Source organism: Dipodomys spectabilis, unplaced genomic scaffold (assembly GCF_019054845.1).
Source record: "Dipodomys spectabilis isolate Male_0828 unplaced genomic scaffold, ASM1905484v1 ptg000065l, whole genome shotgun sequence".
Classification (NCBI taxonomy): domain Eukaryota; kingdom Metazoa; phylum Chordata; class Mammalia; order Rodentia; family Heteromyidae; genus Dipodomys; species Dipodomys spectabilis.
The window spans coordinates 898,458-921,634 of NW_024870742.1; positions in this window are offsets into that span (position 1 = coordinate 898,458).

Sequence of the window (23,177 nt, forward strand, 5' to 3'; positions counted from 1 at the left end):
TGCAGACACTCCTGTTATCATCGGTTTCAATGAGAATATACGTTAAAGTATCACATTTTTGTTATCATTTAAAGAGCAGTAATTAAACTTTAATTAGCAGTGAAAAGGAAACAGAAAACTGTGTTTGAAGACAGCTTGACTTTGAACAATTCAACATAATCATAATGTATTTAGTTTGTTTTTCTATGTAGTTGCCAAAATAATAGAGAGCAACAGGAAAACACTTAAGCCAAAGCAGTAAATTTTGTCTATAAAATAATTGTGATGGTCTCAATCTCTCAAAATCAGGCTTGCAAAGAGGAAAGTGTATTTGCTTTGGTGTGAAAAATAAAAAATATAAAAATCCTTTATTGATGTTTATCATATCTTGACTAGGACTTCTTGTGTTGGAGAAGAGGAAAGTTATGAAAAAGTTCAAAATTGTTTACTATTCCCAAAGAGCATTCTTATTTATCAGCTATAGCAATGGAAGTAGCCTTGGTTACTCTTAGTATCATGCTTTTTTAACTTTAGAAGCATTATTTGTTGCTGGGTTATGAGCTGCAAAACCTTAATTAGTAATAAGAGTCATTTCCAAAGAGAGGAAAGTTGCTGTGTACACAAACCTAAAATATCAAAGGCTTAGCATAGTGGAAACTACTTTTTAGCTATATCAAAATCTGTAGGTATAGATTTTGTTTCCCACTGTTCCTGGTGATCCATTTTTGTGAACTTCTTTTCCACCATTTATTGACCCTATAATATCCTATACCATCCTGGGATTGCTGTATCTTTACTGGATTCTCTAATTTCTGTTGGAAAGTTAGGAAGGATAGAAAATTGAGTTTCTGTTTCTATTTTAGCTTATTTTTTATTACTTTAGAAACTGTAACTCAAAATGACATAAATTATCTATATAATATATATTTTATATGAGATATAATTATATATTTATGTAATATATAGTTATATAATTAAATTATATATTTATATATATCATATGTATTGTATATAATCGTCATGATATTATAGATATATAACTTATAATATTATATATTATATATGGTATTATATATAACTATATATTATATAATATATTATATAGTTAATTATGTAATATATAATATAAAGATTAAATATATTATATATCATATATAATTATATAACTATATATGATATAAATAATATATAACACTATATAATACATACAATATATTATAGGTAATATATGATATAATATGTGATATATTTTATATATAACATATAATACATAATATAATATAATATAATATATATTTTTATATATAATATACATTATATAACATATATTATATATAAAACATTTTATATATGTATACATATATTATTTTTATATATTTCACATATATAATATAATTATGTATATTATATATGATATATATTATGTAATGATATGATTATATAATACATATCATATACAATACATAATTAAAATTATATTATATATATAATTATCTTTATAATAATACTAGGAGACAGATTTCATTTCCAAATTCTAATCCTAGCCTTCTACACAACTTTGGTATTTAGTGATCCCCCAAATGTGATAACAAAGATAGGGAACTTATTTAGATACTTTTTAGAATTTCAAGACTTCATTAATGCAATGCCCTTAGTATTAGGTACATCATACATGTGCATGAAGCCGGTGGAACTTTTTCTTATTCTCAGAAACTAGGACATGTGGTGTAGCTGTAGTTGCATCACGGAAAGGATAGAGTTGAGTTAGTTTACTAAACTAAATCTGCTGTAACAAATTTCTACAAGTTAAGTGGCTTGTATAATCTGTATTTATCATTTTACAATTCTAAAAGTCAGAAATCTAAAAGAAGTCCCACTTGATTAAAACTGAGCCACCTACAGAGCTGAAATACTTTTCGAGATGATTCTAGTGGAAAAGGCACTTACTTCCTGTTCTGCTTTCCAGAAACTTCAGAATCTGGGTTTTTGTCTTTTCCTTTATCTTCTAATGTAGCATTTTTTAATCTTTCTGATGGTTCTTACCTAATCATGTCCCTTTCCAAATACATATGGGACTTTTGAGTACCCATTTGAGTGTACTTCCCCCATTGATAATTATTCAAATTTGCATTCCTTGTGTAATAAAAGGTGATTATTTTACAAATACACATATGTTTGTAAAATAATATATATGCAATGCAAATCTACATTTGAGGGATTAGATATTTGGGGATGATAGATATTTGGGGAAGGTATTTTGTTGCATACCACAATGAGTGTGTAGCATTCTTTCTACTATAACCTGTTATCCTTTCATTAAATTTGAACCACATATTTCTTCAATGAAATATAAATAAAAAATGTCATCCTCGAAGGCAATTAAACCTGGTTAAAACGTAATGCTCTAGAAACCTTAAATCCCAGAGAGCAGCTCCTGAAGCAGTTCTGGCACTATCAGTTTTTATACATTCTGCTTAAAATCTTCTCTTTTCAAGATCATTTGATGGCTATTATTTTGGAATTATGGCTAATATTTATTTGACTGCTATTTTTAAAGAATGCATCATTTAATACCTGTTCTCTTTTTCTAACTTTTTGTGTCTAATCTATTCCCCAAAACACAGATATTTGAATTACATAAATTGGTTATTGAAGTTGTATCAGTGTGGAGAGGAAAAGAAGAAAAAAAGATGTCTCTGTGGATATTTCATGTTAAAAATGTACCTACAAGCTATTTATCTTAAAATCATCTATTTTTCATGATGTTAGAGTCTCATAAAATTTAATCCCTTAACTCACCCAATGAAAATGCAGCCCTATTTCATGCCTGCCAAAAGCAAACAACAAATTACTATTTATTAAAATGTATTTTTAAAAATTTTTTAAATTATTTTTATTTGAAATCTATATTTAAAAATTAGCCAAGGCAAATGTTTTATTAGATAATTAACTCATGTTAAGACATTATGGTGGAAGCCAGACAGGGGAAAAAAATGTTTTTATTCTTCGTCGAGCTACTCTGTTTTACTTCACTTATTTCTGAAAGAATTAAATTCTGGCTTTGAAGCCTCTTGCTTGATATCCACAAAGTGTCATTCTTCCTTAATTAATAGGAGAATTTGGAGAAAGGATGAAAATTCATACTAAAAAAAGAGAAGAGAAAAAGAGAAGGAGATCCTGGATGAGTGAGCAAACGGTGAACTATTAATGACAGCATCCAAACATGCAGGGCCTGGCTACTCTCTCATCAGGCTCTGTGAGATTCTCACCATTCAAACATACAACAGACAAGTTGAGTCTTGCTTAGCTTCACTCAGTCATCTTCGTATGAGTCCAGTGGATGTTGGGTATAGATTTTGTTTTGTTGTTTGGGGATTATTTCCTCTTCCTTCTCCCGCACCTCCATTTTCAAATGGTTTGTAGCGGATGTTAAGAGATTAAGTACTGAGTATTAAGAGACTAAGTACTGAGTACTTGGAATTGTCCCACTGATCAAGGAACTCCTATCTAAGAAAGTGCATTTCTTCACAAGCCGTGTCATACCTAATTTTTGGCCATCTGCTGGAAAAGTAGAAACAAGTCTCAATAAAGCCTTTTTAATTGTATCCTCTAGTATTATAGACATAGGACAGTACTGTATCATCCCTCTGTGAATATAAATACCTTTTACCTGCTTTATGATACGTAGTAGTAGTGACAGTGCTTTATCAGAGCTGTTTTTAATGATGTTATTCAAGAATGTTTTCTTTCCAAGAAGAAATAAAAATCTCCCTTTTTGCAGACAATATGATCTTGTATTGAAAGAATCCCATAGACTCCACTCCCAAATTACTCAAGCTGATTCAAAACTTTGGCAAAGTAGCAGGGTATAAAATTAACCCCCAAAAATCAATGGCTTTTCTGTATGCCAACAATGAGAAAAGTGTGGCTGAAATTAGGAAAGCAACTCCATTTGTAATAGACCCACAAAAAATAAAATACCTAGGAATTAACTTACCAAAGAAGTGAAGGAACTCTATGATGAAAACTTTCAAATCTTGAAAAGGGAAATCAACACAGAACTTAGAATATGGCAAAACCTCCCATGCTCCTGGATTGGAAAGATTAACATCGTGAAAATGGCAATACTTCCCAAGGCTATCTACAAATTCAACGCGATACCCATCAAAATTCCAACCTCATTCTTCAAGGAAATAGAAGAGGCAATCCAAAAATACATATGGAACAATAAGAGACCCCGAACAGCAAAAATGCTCCTCAACGGAAAGAATACTGGTGGAGGAATATCAATACCAAATTTCAAACTCTACTCTAATGCCATAGTAATCAAAACAGCTTGGTATTCGCATAAGAACAGACCTCAGGACCTATGGAATAGAATTGAAAACCCAGAAATGAACCTACAGACCTATAGCCATCTAATCTTTGGTAAGGGAGCTAAAACAATAGAATGGAAGAAAGACAGCCTCTTCAGTAAATGGTGCTGGCAAAATTGGATAACTACTTCTAGAAAACTAAAGCTAAATCCTTATATATCACCGTGCACCAGAATCAACTCCAAATGGATCAAAGACCTCGAAGTCAAAGCAGACACTCTGAAAACATTACAGGACAGAATAGGAGAAACCCTAGGTCTCCTTGGCTAAGGCCGAAATTTTCTGAATAGAGACCCGGAAACACAACAAATTAAAGAAAGGTTGGGCAAATGGGATTTCATGAAGTTGCAGAGCTTCTGCATGGCAAATGACATAGCTAGCAAGATCAATAGAAAGCCCACGGATTGGGAGAAGATCTTTACTAGCCATACAACGGACAAGGGTCTCATATCTAAAATATTCTTGGAACTCAAAAAATTAAATCCCCCAACAACAAATCCTCAAAGAAACAATTGCCCAATAAATAAGTGGGCTAAAGACTTAAAGAGAAACTTCTCTGAAGAAGATAGAAGGATGGCCAATAGACACATGAAGAAATGCTCAACCTCCCTAGCCATAAAGAAATGCAAATCAAAACAACATTGAGATACCACCTCACCAAAGTTAGAATGTCTATAATCAAGAACTCTAACAACAACATATGCTGGAGGGGATGTGGACAGAAAGGGAACCTTACTTCATTATTGGTGGGAATGTAAACTTTTTCAACCAATTTGGAAAGCAGTATGAAGGTTCCTCAAAAGACTTCACATAGAGTTCGCTTATGACCCAGCAATCCCACTTTTGGGCATTTACCCAAATGCTTACAAACAAGACCACACTAAAGCTACCAGCACAACTATGTTTATTGCAGCATTATTTACCATAGCTAAGATACAGAACCAACCCAGATGCCCCTCAGTATATTAATGGATCAAGAAAATGTGGTATATATACACAATGGAATTCTATGCCTCCATCAGAAAGAATGGCATTGCCCCATTTGTTAGGAAATGGAAAAACTTGGAAAAAATTATATTAAGTGAAGTAAGCCAGGCCCAAAGAAACCTATGTCCCATGTTTTCCCTTATTTTCAATATCTAGTTTATGTATGAGTCAAGCGGAAAAGGTCAGATAATGTGATGTTAGGAAAATGAACCCTTAGATATGTATTTTAATGTTTTTTTCTTTCATGCATGTGTTTCTAACGCATTTATAAGATTATTTCTTTGTTGCTTTGTATGTCCCTCCCCCACAGTATAACCCCTGCTTTCACTATATTTGATGTCAGTGAAACTTGTGGAGGAGATGGGGAAAAACAAGTCATTTAAGTTTACAGGTGGACCTGTTGCAACAATGAGAAGTACAAGTTGTCATGTCGAAAATGAGCTTTACAATGTCTGTGCCGCGGGGAGCAAGAGGGTTGGGGGGCAGGTTTGGGTGGGGGAGGGGGGAGGCTAGGAAGGGATGTGAAGGGTAAACAAAGGAGGAGGCTACAATGCTTGGTAAGAAATGTATGCATTATCCTGCCCATGTAATTGTAATCCCTCTGTACAGTATGTTCACAAATAAAATTTAAAAAAGAATGTTTTATTTCAAGATGATGATTGAGAAGTTAATAAAAAAAAATGGTGCCAGGTTCGACAACAGTAACAGAACTTTTTATGGGGTTTTGTTTTTTATCTTTTTTTTTCTTTTTACTAATGGATGTGCTGGATGTCTAGTTTTGTTCACATGACTGCAGAAACTGGAAAAGCTATTGCTGCTATTGATGCATAACATACTGCTATTATTTGTATATATATATATATATATATATATATATATATATATTTGAATTTTTGGAAACTTTAGCTGTGCTGTCAATGTTGTAAAAAGTATCCCAGTTTACCGTGTTGAGTTGGCATTTTACAGAAATTAATAGCCATATTGGTCTAAAAATATTAAACTTAATTTTTTTCCATTTGTACAGGGTAAATGCACTCTATAAATATGTAAGGTCTTATCTACGTGGGTTTGATTACAGAAACGAATAAAGTATTCTCTAAATAATGAAAAAAAGAGAAGGAGAAATCTAACATTTTGTTTTTCCTCATCTTAATCACGATGTCTGGGTAATGATTGTGGATATTAAATACAGTGCTCTAGAGTGATTAAACACATCTATACTAAAAGATAACTCCAAAAGTGATCATATGGAGAATCCTTCTTTATAAAAAAAAAATGTAGTAGCATCAAACAGGAAATTTTATCTATTTGCTTACTTCTTGTTTAGTATTTGTTAAATTCTGGTGTGCCATACTCAACTCTCATAAAGGTATACAAAGATGGTAAGAATCTAATATCTTAATATCATATTCTAATATTAGCTTAATTCTTGCTGTGTTATATGTATGTGGCTGTATTTGACTTTTGCCTGAATTTCACATGCTATATTCCTCCAGTATATAAGCTGAAGGAAAATTACCTCTGGAAATATACTATTTTTATATTGAAGGGAAAACAAGTCAGCTGTTAGACACAGACAATAGGACAGAAATCTTCACCTAGAAATAGCCTGTCGCCACCTCTGGTTCACTTTTGTAAACTGAAGTAGCTCACATGACCCATCTTGACATTGCAGAGTAGAGTTAAATCTGAACTACAGGGAGCTGATTCATGACATAGTGTAATATGCCAAAATATGCAACACTTGAGATGAAAAGGGAAAGAAATGAGAACTATAATACAGTCAATCATACTTGCTATCACATGTCTCTGCAAGAAGGAAGTTATTATGTATCTTTGTTTCTAAAACTACTGAGATCTTCAAATCATGTCTTTAATGCTCGGATGTTACAGGAATTAGAGAACATTTTGATACTGAGACACCATAAAATCTCATAGAAAGCTGGAGTAATCATTTCAATGCTACATTTTGTTCTGCTAGGAGAAGAAACCATTTTAAAGACAATACTTTATACTTTCTTACCTAGGATCATTTTTTTCCCAGAAATGAATTTTGTTATTATATGTGACTATCCACCAGAATAAATGCCTTCATTTATCTGCATCTTGTGCAGATAGCATAGTTAATTAGATGTAAATGGGAGCTCATCAGTAGCACTTTTTAAAAATGCAAAAAAATGTGGGCAGGGAACCATTATACATATTTTTCAACCATCACCTTCCACATCCTCCTTCTTCCTTCCTAGGAAACACATCCAATGAATAAAAAGGCTTAGATATTTGGAGCTTGACCATGAAAGTGGAAGCAGAAAATTATGAATGTCAGAGATGACTGTTAAGAGTGTTTTACATAATAATGTCACATGTAACAGCCCTATGAGTCCTGCAGGTTTTAAGAGTTGTACTTCCTTAGTGATGTGATGGGAATGTCAGCCTTACTGGACTTAGTATTGTTTCCACTTCTTCTCTACCACTTGGCCAAAACTATAATACATATTAATGGAATTAAATATTAATGCCATCTTAAGAAAGTCATTTAGGTCTCTGCATTGTACAGTTATTGCCTAGCATGCATGAATCCCTGGGATCAATTCCTTAGTACCAAATAAATAGAAAAAGACAAACTGTAAGTGGTGCTGTGCCTCAGGGGGTAGAGTGCTAGTCTTGAGCCAAAAAAAAATCCAAAACAAAACAAAACCTCCTCAGGAACAGGTCCCTGGCCCTCACTTCAAGTTCCAGGACTGGCAAAAAAATACATTTAGTTAGTAAATGCAAAATAAAGAACCCATATTTGGAAAATATAATTGCTCCTTCCATGCTGATACCTGACAATAGTCCTTAATTCATGTAGTTTATCTATATTAGAATACTGTGTTGAAAAAAAAAGTTTTGTTAATAAGTCATGGCTATTAATGCCAGGAGTGTGCTTACATATCAGGTGAAGATTAATTCTGGAAATTCAAAGATTCCAGGATTTTGTGTGGTCACCACTAATCACAAAGAGAAGGGTTGTCTAAGTGAGATTTAGAAAACTTTTTGGACATTCATGACACCAAAAAAGCAGGGGCTAATTAACAATTGTGACAGAAGAGAAGGAATAACTCCAGATGGAAGGAATAAATGATAATAATTACTAAGTTATACCAGCAACTGTTCTAGGGAACCATTTTTGGTTATTGAAGAACTAGTTATCAAGTAGGCTTATTCCTCATTGCCTTTAGCATGCTAAATCTCGTTGGCTAGTTCTTAATCTCTGAGTGATAATTTGTATCTCCTTCTATGCTGTTCTTTCATACCTGATCTCCTTTGCTTTCTAAAAATCTCAGTCTTTCTATATTTCTCTATGAGGATTTCCTGATACTAAACACACCTAAACAGATTGCAGAGGATACTAATGTAAGGGTCCCATAGCTCATGATTCATTAATGTAACAACATGGAAAAGGAGGACATATTTATTGCTACCTCAATTTTTCTGAACAGCTACAATGTCAGCATTTGATTCAAATTTCAATTTTTTTTGTCTACATAGTGTCATGAAGTGCACATAAATGCAAATATGAGCCGGGTGCTGGTGGCTGACGCCTACAATCCTAGCTACTCAATGAGGTTGAGACCAGAGGATTGCAGTCCAAAGCAAGCCTGATCAGGAAAGTACATGAGACTCTTATCTTCCAATAACCACCAGAAACCTGGAAGTAGTGCTGTACCTAAAGTGGTAGAGTGCTCAGCTGGAGCTGAAGAGCTGAGGGACAGTGCTCAGGATCAGATTTCAAGCCCCCTGGCCAAAAAAATGCAAATATGACTTTAAGTTTCCCCAAAAGGAACTATGAAGTCAATAGTTATGTTCCCAAGCAGAAAAATAATTCCAAAATGATTCAATGCACCTACTTTTGTGGAGTTATTGAAGTTATGGCATCTTTGATGGGCATATTCTCTTCCTTTAAAAATTTTCAAATATTAGCTTTATAATAAACTTCATCTAGTATTTCTTGGTTCAAAACAGAAATCTTAATACAGTTGATGTCACTTGGCTTTCTTACTTTCTCATTTCAAAGCCACCCAGGCAGGAGAGTCTGTTATAATCTTATCTGTAATTAAACACCAAAAAAGCCAGAAGTGAAGTTTTGGCTCAGGCAGTAGATTACTAGCTTTGGGGGAAGTTGGACAGGAAAGACAATTGTTCAGGGACATAGTCCAGCCTGTGAGTTCAAGCCCCAGAATCAGCACAAACTAAACAAACAAACAAACAATCAAGGAAAAAAACCTCAATATTACTTTGGGACCATCCTTAAAGCACTGGTTTGAGAAGAGGCTCTTTTGCTGATCATACTCACTGAATGCTGCTTTTTTGTAATCCTTATTGTGATGGAGAACTCAGGACAAGACTAAAAGAATTGATTACTGACTCATTCAACAAGAGAATCATCTCAGTAGTGAAATATCCATGCATAAGGCACATTAAAACCTCCCTGTAGTAGAACACTTTACAGTAGAACACATTTTTAGTTTTTTTTTCTTACTCATTTTTTAAAATATTTTTACTGTGAAAATACTGTGCAGAGGGGTTACAATTATTTGATGTTGGTATAATTTGTGGAGGGGAAGGGAAAAACAAGTCGTTTAAATAAGGATACAGGTGGACCCGTTGCAACAATGAGAAGTACAAATTGTCATGTCGAAAACGAACTTTACAACTTTGGTTAGGGGGGCGGGGGGAGGCTGGGAAGGGATGGGGAGGGTAAACAAAGGAGGAGGCTACAATGCTTGATAAGAATTGTACTCATTATCTTTTAAAAACAATGTTATTTCTTTGTGTTTTATGCTGGTATTCAAATGGCTTGTGTTTTATGCTGGTATTCAAATGGCACGTTGATTCCTTTTGTAATATTCTCAACTAGAAGTTTAAAGACAAGTTGTATATGAGTAAAGAACACACATGAAAAAGTCAGGCACAGAATTTCCTTCAATCCTTAGATTCTTTTCTTGTACAGTAAAAAGGAACACACAATTTAACTTGCACTTTGTCATTTCTCTATGTTCAATTCCTCTCTTGGGATCAGTTTCCACTTACAGTAACAGTTCCTGCCACTTTACTTCCAGGAACAATCTATGGCATTGCTCGAGGTAAACTAAATGTTTTCTGGCTTCATTGAAATAGCACAAAGACATCTTTGGACATGAGGTAATACGAGTTTCAGAGACAACTTAGTAAATACAACATATAAAATTTAAATGGCTTATAAAACATTATCCATGTATATATGGCCATATAAGATGATGTTAAGTGAAATGAACCCAAGATAGGGACACAATTTGTTTTTTTCTTTTTTGCTATTTTTTTTAATGTATCTAAAATGTACTATGTAATTTTTTGGTTTCTCTTTTATGTCTCCCACGGTATAACACCTGTTTTCATTGGATTTGAGGTAGGTGCCCTGCATCTTGTATATACATTTTTCTAATGTGGGGAGGGGAAGGGAAATAAAATGCTGAAAGAAAGATACAGGATGACTTATAGGAACAATCAGATAAACAAGACACTATGTAGAAAATGAACTTTACAACTTGGGGAGTGGAGGGGGAATTGTGTAGATGAAGAGGGAAGGGATACCACAGGAAAAACAAGAGGATGTAACAAAGCTCAATAGAAATGTACTCATTACCTTACTTATGTAACGCTAACCCCTCTGTACACTATTTTTACAATAAAAACATGAAAGAAACCATTATCCAGGAGTACATTAAGTTCAAATTTCAAAAGTGCTCTGTAAATTAAATTTAACTGGGAAGAAGATTCGCAGAAACGTTTATTTTTTGTGAGTGTGTGTTGTGCATTATTTCCCAAGTGTAGATAAGTTAACAGGAGAAGAAAAATAGGAATAATAGGAGAAAGAAAAGTTCTGTGCTCAAGTGTAATTGTTCAATTTACTATAGAAGACTCAGCAAATAAGACAACATTGAACCAATAAAGCCAAAGTCACTATGTAGATCTATGGGAGTGACATAGAGAAAGCATTAATACTAAGTGGAACATGAAGGAAGAGGCCACTCTCTTTCATCTTCTATCTCTAAATCATGGTTGCTAATCATGCAAATTTGTAAAACATAGACTGGAAGAATAATTCCGGTTCCCAAGCAAGTTAGATATAAGAGAATGGATTTAACTGGAAAAAAAGTCTATGTTGAGATAGCACGAATTATACTAGTATGAACTTGTGGCCAAGAACTAATTTCTTTTTCTTTCTTTCTTTCTTCCTTTCTTTCTTTCTTTCTTTCTTTCTTTCTTTCTTTCTTTCTTTCTTTCTTTCTTTCTTTCTTTCTTTCTTTCTTTCTTTCTTTCTCTCTTTCCTTCCTTCCTTCCTTCCTTCCTCCCTTCCTTCCTTCCTTCCTTTCTTCCTTTCTTCCTTTCTTTCTTTCTTTCTTTCTTTCTATCTTTGTTTCTTTCTTTTTTTTTTTGATGATCGTGGCAGTGCTTCAACTCTGGGCCTGGGCAATGTCTCTCCGTTCTTCAGCTCAATGCTAGCACTCTACTTCTTGAGCTGCAGTGACACTTCCAGTTTTCAGGTGGTTAATTGGAACTAAGTGCCTCAGAATATTTATTTCCTATTCTTGCTGGATTTGAACTCCAATCCTCAGATCTCAGCCTCCTGAGTAACTAGGATTATAGGCGTGAGCTCAAGTGATGGAATACTAGTCATGAGCAAAATTGCTGGATAAGGTTGCTTAGGCTTTTGCATGCACCATGCAAACATACACATACACACAGAGGCACTTATATGTGCAAACACCTGCACAAATGAAACAACTCTCAGAATGTGGAGAAAAGTTAGAAAACAATAGAAAATATATCCTGAGTAAGACTAGATCAAGTGATAATTTTTATTATTGGAAGTCCTCAAGTGAAATTTCTTCAAAGATGTTTGACAGTGTTACATAGGTAGGGACCAGAGATAATAGAAAAGTCAAGTAATCATTATTAAAGGTATCGGATCCATGGAAGAATGAATCACAGACCCCTGCAGGTGCATCTCCAAATGTTCATATCCTGTGTCAAATGTTAGAATGTCTTTGAAAATAGTACATAAACCGTCTGAGCAGTCAGTCTAATGGATAAGATCATCGCAGAAGTTCAGAATTGCTAGTCTGTATCTAGATTAAATAAACCAACAAACTATGGCAGGGCAATGTGATACAAGCCTGGTATTCTAGCACTCAGGCTAAGACAGGAGATTAGAGAGTGCATATACATAGCAATACCTTCTCTGGACCAAATAGTATAATTTTGGCTCTATGAAACATTCCAAACAACAAGAAAGGGATACACAGTAGGAAGTTTGGGCTAATTTTTCCATTATGTTTTGAGTAGTCAAGTTTCCTATTGAAATGCAATTCATATATACTCCTCAGTTGTGTTTTAAATGCTCTCTTCATTACAGAACATTACTAGATGCAAAATGGCTCCTGATTTCTGATAAAAAAAATTGAGAAAGTAATCATGATTCTGTTGGATTCCAAAGAAATGATGAAGGATTACAAATATTTAAGCCTGGAGACATAACTAAGTTCATCTAATGTAGGACTTCGTAGACCTTGCTAAGTTAGAATTTAGATTTAAAATAAATATTTTGCTTTTCTTTGTAATTTTATATTCTATAGGATACTACAAAATTATTTTTAAGTAGAGGGTTTAATTGACAAATTCACCTATGATTCTGGCATTCTATTTGCCTAAAATATTCTTTCAAGGGAGGTATAATTAGAAATTAGTTAATAGATAAATCCAACAGTTCATGAATAAACTGATAATGTGAATAATCTAGACAGAGTTGCCAACAATTGGATGATATTAATTAACAAATTTAGAAAAAGAGCAATTTTTGAGGCTTTGGTATAACATGATATGAAGAAAATAATTGTGTGACAAATTGGTTCTTCAATCTATTCATAATTCAGGAGGAAATTTCCTTAATTACATGCCTCTGTATACAATGAGCAAAATGCTAGGGTTAGAGTTGGTTTTTATTTTATTTTGTTTTTTGGTTTATCCTCAGGTTTGTACTCTGGGTCTGGCCACTCTCTCTGAGCCTGTTTGTGGCCAAGGCTCATGCCCTACCATTTCAACATCAATGCCACTTGTGTCTGGCTTTTCCTGATCAGTTTATTGGAGAGAAGAATGTAAGGAATCTTCCTGCCTGGGTGAGCTTTGAACCATCATCTTCTGATCTTAGCCTCATGAATACCTATGATAGATAAAAAATATAAATATAAATAATATTTGCAAGTGTTCTGATTTCTAGAATACCACTGGGGGGAAAATGATGCAGCAATGTTTAGTGTAGTGTTCTTTCCACAATAGGAAGGGCATCACATTAGCAGAAGTGTACTATTTTTCCACAATAGAGGTACGCTATTCATGATGTGAATTAAGGAATTTTATGGTGCACCTTACAAGTTGGAAACTGTTGGGCTAGGATGAATTCATGGCATAAAAGCTTGAGATTGATGGTCATAGACATAATAGCTCAATCTTATGAATAAATGTTTACTCTTGAGGAAGTAATTATTACACATGCTTTGTAGCTATATCCTCTACTAGAATGTGGCAATTTTTTCTGTTGATTTCTCAATATGAAACACCCCATTGGAAACTGCAGCTATTGCAGAATTAAATAACATGCAAACAGGTACTATTTTTAATATCTCTGGTATGGAAGGTTCAGAATTTGAAAATGAAAAGTTAGTAGTTGTAGGAATTTTGAAGAACACATATATTCTGTCCTCTTAACAATTATTCAATTTTAAAAGTTAGGAGTTTCCAGAGAATTAAACTGTCTTCTGTTTCACTATGGGACAAAACTAAAATTATTGTTTTTTTTTTCAAAATAATGGCAAATATATTGTGAAAATATTGTATAGTTGGATAACATTCACGTTGGTGAACCTCTGATAAAGAAAGGAGTCATTAATTCAAATTAGATGCCAAATAGTGTTCATTTTTTAAAAAGGTAATACACATAGAATAATATTTACTATAGCAATACAGTGAAATTATATTTTAGGGAACTTATTTTTAGGGGTTGCAGTAATTATAAATTAGTGAATACATAACATGTCTAAATTTTACCCACTCTCTCATGTTTCTCACACTTTTCCTTTACCCCAATACCCCTCACAAGATGTAATGTAAATTTTCAACATGTTGTCTTGTGAGTATTGCTATTGAATTGGTTTTCCCTTTGTTCTTTGTCTCCCCAATTTTTTGTTCTTCTTCCTTTGCTAAATTAAGATAGATGCATATACAATAAACAAGTACCAAAATCAAATAGAGCAGGGGATAAACCAAGGGGAAAACCCAAAAGAAAATAGAAATCACATAGTACATTAAAAACAATAACCACAAAGTAAAACCTATGTTTCCATGTCTAGGTGTTCATTTTGCTCAACAAGATCTTATATTGTTCTATATATATAGCTTTTGAGGCTGGAAACTGTTTCTTTGTGTTTTGTTTATTTTATTTAGAAGGATTTTTTCCAAGTCTTTCCATTTCTTTATGAATTGGAAGCGTATAATTCCTCTATCTATCTATCTATCTATCTATCTATCTATCTATCTATCTATCTATCTATCTATCTATCTATCAAACCACAGTTTGTCAATTCGTTCATCTACTGAGTGGTATATTGGTTTATAACATGATTGCGTGTAAGTATCTCTTAAGGTCATTCAAAAATGACAGATGCCACCTCTCCAGACATACTAAAATCATGAATTCTACGTAAGGAAGGATTTTTTTTGGTGGTACAAGTGTTGAGAAATATGGATGACTGTAATGTATATCTTCAACTGAATTAGGCAGGATGGTAGTGACAAAATATCCCCTTGAGAACGATATAGGAGGCTGCCAGAAGTATGAAGAAATTCAGATAATTTTGAAGAATTTAGAAATGCAAGCTCAAGTATGTCTATTTCATTAAAAGTTATGTAAGTGGAAGAGCAAAAGATGGGGAAGAGAAGAAAATAACTGACAGCAGATCATTATCCTAAGTGAGAGTATAGAAAGACATAATCTAGAATTTGGAGGAAGATGGCAGAGGAGAAGTTGGAGGCTAAACAATCTTTCTCATAGACAGCAGGTTTAGTGTTCCAGTGAACATTTCTAGGCTAGAGAATCACACCCAGTGTGCCAGCACAGTACAGAGAGTTATGCCAGAGAGGGAAAATCCAGGCAATGAGACAGATCTGAGCAGCACAGGTGGGAGCCGCCATACCTACAGAGTCCAAGACAAAGATGCCAGACAGCACACAGATTCTACTTAACACCAGCAAGAACTGACAAGGAGCAGATATCTTCATCCTGCAGATCGCAGACCAGAGATGGCCCAGGAAACAAGACTCTGGCGTGAGTAGAGCCCTGATATACTCACTCCTTCTCAGGTTCAGAGGAGGGAAGGACACCCTTCCCCCACCACCAGAGATCTCCACCTTTGATACTGACAAAGGCACAGCTGAGAAGCTAGCTCCAACTAAGGCCTTGGAAGCCTTGGAAGTAGATCACAGTAACCTGACCAGAGGAGCCAGGCTCAACTCCACCCATGGCAAAGTCACCCATCCCAGGCAGAGGAACTCTGCCTGTGGAGGAGTGGCTTTCCTCACTGGGTAAATAGAGCTAGAGGCTCCCCCTTCCGAAAGTAGCCTAGACAATCAATTGAAATTCAATGAACATAAACACTAAGAATGTTTCCAGGCTGGGCTCTGTGATTGTCTCAGAAACTAGCCCCTCAGGGAAAAGCTACTGTTTGCTGATAATCCTCAACCATACCTAGAACCTAGCCTCATCATACTATCTCCAAACTAGAGGAAACACCCATCTCTCTTTTTTTGGAATACTCAAAGCAGATCCACATCCCACTGGACTAGCCTGGGAGGAGGATAACAAAATCCTGGGTTAGGCAGAACATTTTTCTGCCTGCTCAAACAAACTGACTTAAGAAACCAATCAAGCCACAGGAAAATCAAATACCACAAGCAGACCAGAGACTCCACCAAGAGACTCTTTACGGACACTCGGGAGATTCAGGACCTTCCCATTCCCCCCACCCCAATAAAAATCAAGGAACTCTTATTGTACCTTTTTATTAATTTATATTTTCACCTTATTTTCTATTAATCATTTTTCATCATATAATTTTATTTTAGGTGTATATGTGTGTGTGCTTTGTTTCTAAATCTCTTCTGACCATATAGTGCCCCCATTTATTTTGATTTTTTTCATGTATTTTCTCTTTATTTTTCACATGACTTAATTGCTGGTCTGCTCATCCCCAGATATATACCCTTCCTCGATTATTAGACTTTATCTCCCATTGTGTACACACTTAACCCAGATATTTATTACTCCATTCACAACCTCTTAGGCTTAAATTCTTTAATAGCAGAATTATCTCTTTTTACTTATGTAATTTTCAAGTAACTAATTTTAAGAACTTTTATTTTATAATTTTTTTATGTCTCCCTTCTATTCCTCCCCTTTTGTCTTCCTATCCTTTTCTTCTCTCAATATCATTTCATTAAATTTAAATAATTTTAAATGTTTCACTTTTTAAATTTAAGTTTTTCTTTTTCCATTTTTTTAATGTCTCTTCTATGAGAACGTTCACTACCAAACTCATTCTGTGAATCAATCAAAACCCTCATCCCAAAACCAGACAGGGACTCATCAAAGAAAGAGAACTATAGACCCATTTCTTTGATGAACACTGATGCAAAACTTTTCAAAATTTTTTTGGTCTATCAACTTCAACAATTTATCCAAAAAATCATACACCATGATCAAACAGAATTCATTGCAGGGATGCAAAGCTGGTCCAATATATGCAAATCAATTAGTATAATTCATCACATCAACAAGAGCAAGGATAAGAACTACATGGTTATCTCAATAGATAGAGACAAAGCATTTGACAGGATCCAATGCCCCTTTAGGATGAAGGTTCTGGAAAAATTAGGAATCCATGGAATATTCCTCAATACAATAAAGGTTGTATAGGACAAACCGACAGTCAGCATTATACTTAATGGTGAAAAACTAAAGCCATTTCTTCTTAAATCTGGAATGAGACAAGGATGTCCACTCTCTCCACTTCTCTTCTATCTAGTATTGGAATGCCTAGCTATAGCTATAAGACAAGATGAAAACATAAAAGTGATCCAAATAGTGAAAAAAGTAAAACTCTTCTTTGCAGATGACATGATACAGTATTTAAAGAATCCCATGGATTCCACTCCCAAATTACTCAAGGTGATTCAAAAGTTTGACAAAGTAACAGGGTATAAAATTAACCCCCCAAAATCAATGGCTTTGCTCTATGCCAACAATGAGAAAAGTGTGGTTGAAATTAGGCAAGCAACTCCATTCATAACAGACCAACAAAAAATAAAATACCTAGGAATTAACTTAACCAAAGAAGTGAAGTACCTCTATTATGAAAACTTTAAAACCCTGAAAATTAAATCAAAATAGAACATAGATAGTGGCAAAAACTCCCATGATCCTGGATTGGAAAGATCAACATCATGAAAATGGCAATACTTCCCAAGGGTATCTGCAAATTCAATGTGATATTTATCAATATTCCAACCTCATTCTTCAAGGAAATAGAAGAGGAAATCCAAAAATTCATAGGGAACAATAAAGGACTCTGAATAGCAAAAATGATCCTTAACAGAAAGAACAGTGTTGGCGGAATATCAATACCAAATTTCAAACTCTACTATAAAGCCACAGTAATCAAAACAGCTTGGTACTGGCACAAAAACAGACTCCAGGACATTGGAATAGATTTTAAAACCCAGAAATGAACCTACAGACCTATAGCCATCTAATCTTTAATAACGGAGCTAAAAAAGTAGAATGGAAGAAAGACAGCCTGTTCAGTAAATGGTGCTGACAAGATTGGTTAACTACTTGTAGAAAATTAAAGCTAGATGCTTATATATCACCCTGCACCAGAATGAACTCCAAATGGATCAAAGACCTCAGAGTCAAAGCAGACATTCTGAAATCATTACCGGATGGAATAGGAGAAACCCAAGGTCTCCTTGGCACAGGCCAAAATTTTCTTAATAGAGACCCAGACACACAACAAATGAAAGAAAGGTTGGACAAATGAGATTTCATAAAATTGCAGAGCTTCCGCATGACAAAGTACATAGCTAGCAAGATGAATAGAAAACCCACGGATTGGGAGAAGATCTTCACTAGCCACACAATGGACAAGAGTCTCATATCTAAAATATACCTGGAACTCAAAACAGTAAATCTCCCAATAACAAATCCAAAAAAAAAAAAACAACTGCCCAATAAATAAGCGGGCTAAAGTCTTAAAGAGAAACTTCTCTGAAGAGTAAAGAAAGATGGCCAATAGACACGTGAAGAAATGCTCAACCTCTCTAGCCATAAAAGAAATGCAAATCAAAACAACACTGAGATATCACCTCACCCCAGATAGAAAGGCTATAATCAAGCACTCTAATAACAGATGCTGGAGGGGATGTGGGCAAAAGGGAACTTTACTGCACTGTTAATGGGTATGTAAACTTGTTCAACCACTTTTGAAAGCAGTATGGAGTTTCCTCAAAAACTTCACATGGAGTTCCTCTATGATCCAGCAATCCCACTTTGGGGCATTTACCCAAATGATCACAAACAAGGCCACAGTAAAGCTACCAAGACAACTATGTTTATTGCTGCATTATTTACCATAGTTAAGATATGGAATCAACCCAGATGCCCCTCAGTAAATGAATGGATCAAGAAAATGTGGTATATATACACAATGGAATTCTATGCCTCCATCAGAAAGAATGACATTGCCCCATTTGTTAGGAAATGGAAAGACTTGGAAAAAATTATATTAAATGAAATAAGCCAGGGCCAAATAAACATAGGTCCTATGGTTTCCCTTATTTACAATATCTAGTATATGTCTGAGTCAAGCAGAAAATATCAGATTAGTTGATGTTAAGGACATGAACCTCAAGATAAGTATTCAAATGTTTGTTTTCTTTCATGCGATTGTTTCTAACATATTTATAAGATTATTTATTTGTTGCTTTGTATGTCCATTCCCCACGGTATAACTCCTGATTTCACTGTATTTGATATTGGTATAATTTGTGGAGAGGAAGGACAAAAACAAATCATTTAACTAGGGATACAGGTGGACCCATTGTAACAATGAACTGTACAAGTCGTTATGTCAAAAAACGAACTTTACAATTTTGGGATGTGGGATGAGAAGGAATGGGAATTGGAAACAAAGGAGGTAGCTGCAATGCTTGATAAGAAATATACTCATTATCTTGCCCATGTAATTTAACCCCTCTGTACAGTATATTCACAATAAAAAAACAAAAACTAGAAAAAAATGAAATATACTCATTATGTTTTCCATGCAATTGTAACCTCTCTCTGTTTTATTTTCACAATATAAAAGATATACTCTATAACTTTCTAGTTAAAAAGAGACCAATATCCTACCTCCCGCTTAATTTAGATTCATGCAAGATATTTATTTGGCTTTTTCCCACTACAATGCTCCAAAATAAGTGAAAATTTATAAGAACACTTATGTGATTGTCATTACTTCAACCTGACCCCTAACTGTGATGAGTCTTCTTTTTCTCACTTTGATCTTTAAAAATACTCCCTAAATTGATGATGTTGGTGTTGATTAGAGAGTCAGAGTTAGGGGATTCTACTTATATGATTGTCCTTGAATGGTTTAAAGCAGTTTTTTCCCGAGTTCTCCAAATACATCGTCTGACTGTACTTTGAACACACCCTCACACCTGAAATTGTCCTTCAGCATTTCCTTGGCATATTCTACTTTGTGCCTTTGTCTTTGTTTTTTTTGCACGTTCCTTTTGAGTTCACAGTTACTCTATTCCCATTTCATCTGTACAAACTGCTAAGAACATTGTTCAACTACCACTTCTTTTTTGCCCTCACCCAGTCTATGTATGAGGGTACTTTCTCCATGTTAATCAATAGGGTAGTGCTCAGTATCTGAAGGGGAAAGTTCCACAGTTTAACCCTATGCTCACATTACAGGATGTAGAATTTAAAGCATTTTGAAATAAGCAGTTATACTAGAATTGAAAGGCTCCTTAGGGACATTTTCTTGGAAATCATTAATTTACCCAGGAGAAATATAAATATCCACAAAATTTGGAGGTAATTAGTAAGTATCTGAATTAACACTAGATCCTAGATGTAATGTTATTACAAGTCACCATTGTATTATTTTACATTAGAATCCTTCCCTTCTTGCCAATGTGTATGAGAAAATGAAAGAAAGTCATTAAAGCAAAATGCCTTATCTTTTAGGAATTTAATATTAGTAGTGAGGATAATGGTTGAACTCTTCCATTCAATAAAAGCTTGAAGTTTATAAAAGCACTTCCTACATATAACAATTTGTGGCAGCATGGAGATATCCCTAACAAGAAATAGATTTAAATAGAGTATTTGGCAGTTACGATTATTCCATTGCTAAAGATGAATCAATTTGAGGAGACTTCAGTACCATCAGTGAAGCTGTATGTTCAACCTAATATTTGGTGTTACTTGTCCTACATTTATAATGGATAGACTGATAAGATACCCAAACATATCTACATATATGTCAATAAAATCCCAAACTGATGTGGATACATGGGTAACTCATTGGAACTGTAGGACAAATTAGACTTGTCTGTGCTGTAGTTCAATCTACAATCTCATGGCTAAACAAAGTTTTCAAAAGTATTCACAGAATACCTCTAAATAAAGTTCATGACAGTTACATCTGTATAATTCTTCTAAGGTCAGGATAAAAGTATTTGTTCCCAACATTTAAAATCAGCAGGATCTGTTGAATTCATGGATCCAGAATTGTATGGCTTCACATTCATATATCAAAATTTTATCAATATGACATATTTCTATCATTTTACAAAAATACTGTTCTTATTGAACTTGTGTATATCCTTTTAGTTTTCAAATCCAAATAGCATATTTCTTACAATATCTCTGTAACAGTTTTGTCCTTTTCTCCCTGCAATTTTTTTCCTTTCTTTACTTCTGTAAATCTGTGTTTATTACTTTCTTGTTTCCTTATTTATCTCATTCTTCTAATCTTGTCCTCACTGGTGCTCACATTGCTCACAGTTTGTCAGAACTTTCCATTTCGTCTTCCCTTTAAAAATGCCCCCCGATTTTACTATTCTTTTTCATATTCCTGGTCATAGGTATTTTTATTATATCTAAAGAGACCTATCTTTGCATCTTTTTAATATAAAATTTAGAACTATCAGAGACTTTTTCCCCTAAATCTATCATTTCTACCTGTAGTCCTTATCGCCAAGAATATCACTAATACAGTTGCCTGGCCAGAGATATAGAACACTTCAGATTTCTTCTTAACCTTTTACTCCTGCCCATTATTTAAGATGAATGATCAACATTTTCTCAGTTTCTGTCACTAATATGATTTCTATGTACTCCTTTTTTGTGCCCCTGACACCAGCCTGTTTCAAGTAATCATTAATGATCACCTAGATTTAAGCAACTTTTCCAAAGTATTTTTCCCCATAGTCTTTTCATATTGGTCCTCTCCATCACCAAATTACTGGTTTTTGTAAGCACACAGAGTGAAGAGCTCAGACACAAATTATTGTAGCAATATTTACTCATTACATTGACTGTTGGCCTCTCATTTCTCATCTGTAAATGGATGTACTCTACATATTGAAGAATATATTTGTTGACTGCTAGAGAAAGAAAAAAGTAAAGTGAAGAGTCTTTACATTTTCCACCTTAGCTTACAAATAAAGAAAGAGTCAAATTCAGTTTGTTGGTATAAAGTCACAAAATGTTTCATGCATGTACAGAGTACTGCTATGATTGTGTGGCAGGGAAATGTGATCAGAGACAACTTGGAACATGCTGTTGCTCTTCTCAGAAGCAAGAGTCTATTTCAAAAACCCCTGAAACTGACCAGCTCCATTCTTTCCAGGTTAACTACCTGGGGAAAACTGGACATTTCTGGGAAACTTACCTGGATGTAGTGAAGGCCAATCCTTTAAGATGAGCAATAAGTACTAATCATAGCCAGGGGAAATGTCTGGTGGTATTTCATGAGACCACTATTGGAGATGTTACTGGCCAACTGGAGGAGAATCTGTGCTTTGGTTCCATTGGCCAACCCACACCTGAACATTCTCAAACACCATAAATTAAGTGAGGAGAGACTTCTTAGTTATCAGGTCATTCAAACTTCATATTTATAACTATGCTACTTAGGGGCGCCTGAAAATTTTCCAAAGAGTTTAAAGCTAGAAACAAGAAACAGGAACTCAAATTAGTTTTATTCTTTTTTATTCTTTTATTAGTTTTATTATTAGTTTTATTCTCCACAATCTATGATCTCCATAAACAAATTATTCCAATATGTGCTTTTATTTATCAGTAGTGTTTGTTAATTGAAAATGCCACCATGGAAAAGTAAGTAGGAGCCACTGGTAGGATTGAATGGGAAAAAAATAGGTCTAAATACGATACTTGTCCAGATACTTGACCAGATAAGAAGGTGATAAGTGAAATGAGCCCAAACATTGGGACACAAGTGGTTTTTTCTTTATTGTTATTGTTCTAACATATTTATAATGTTCCATTTGATTTTTGTTTCTTTATATTCTGCCCCCCCCCCAAACAGCCTAACCCCTGTTTCCAATGAGTTTGATGTTGGTGTTCTGCATCTTGTATATACACTTCTCTAGTTTGGGGAGAGA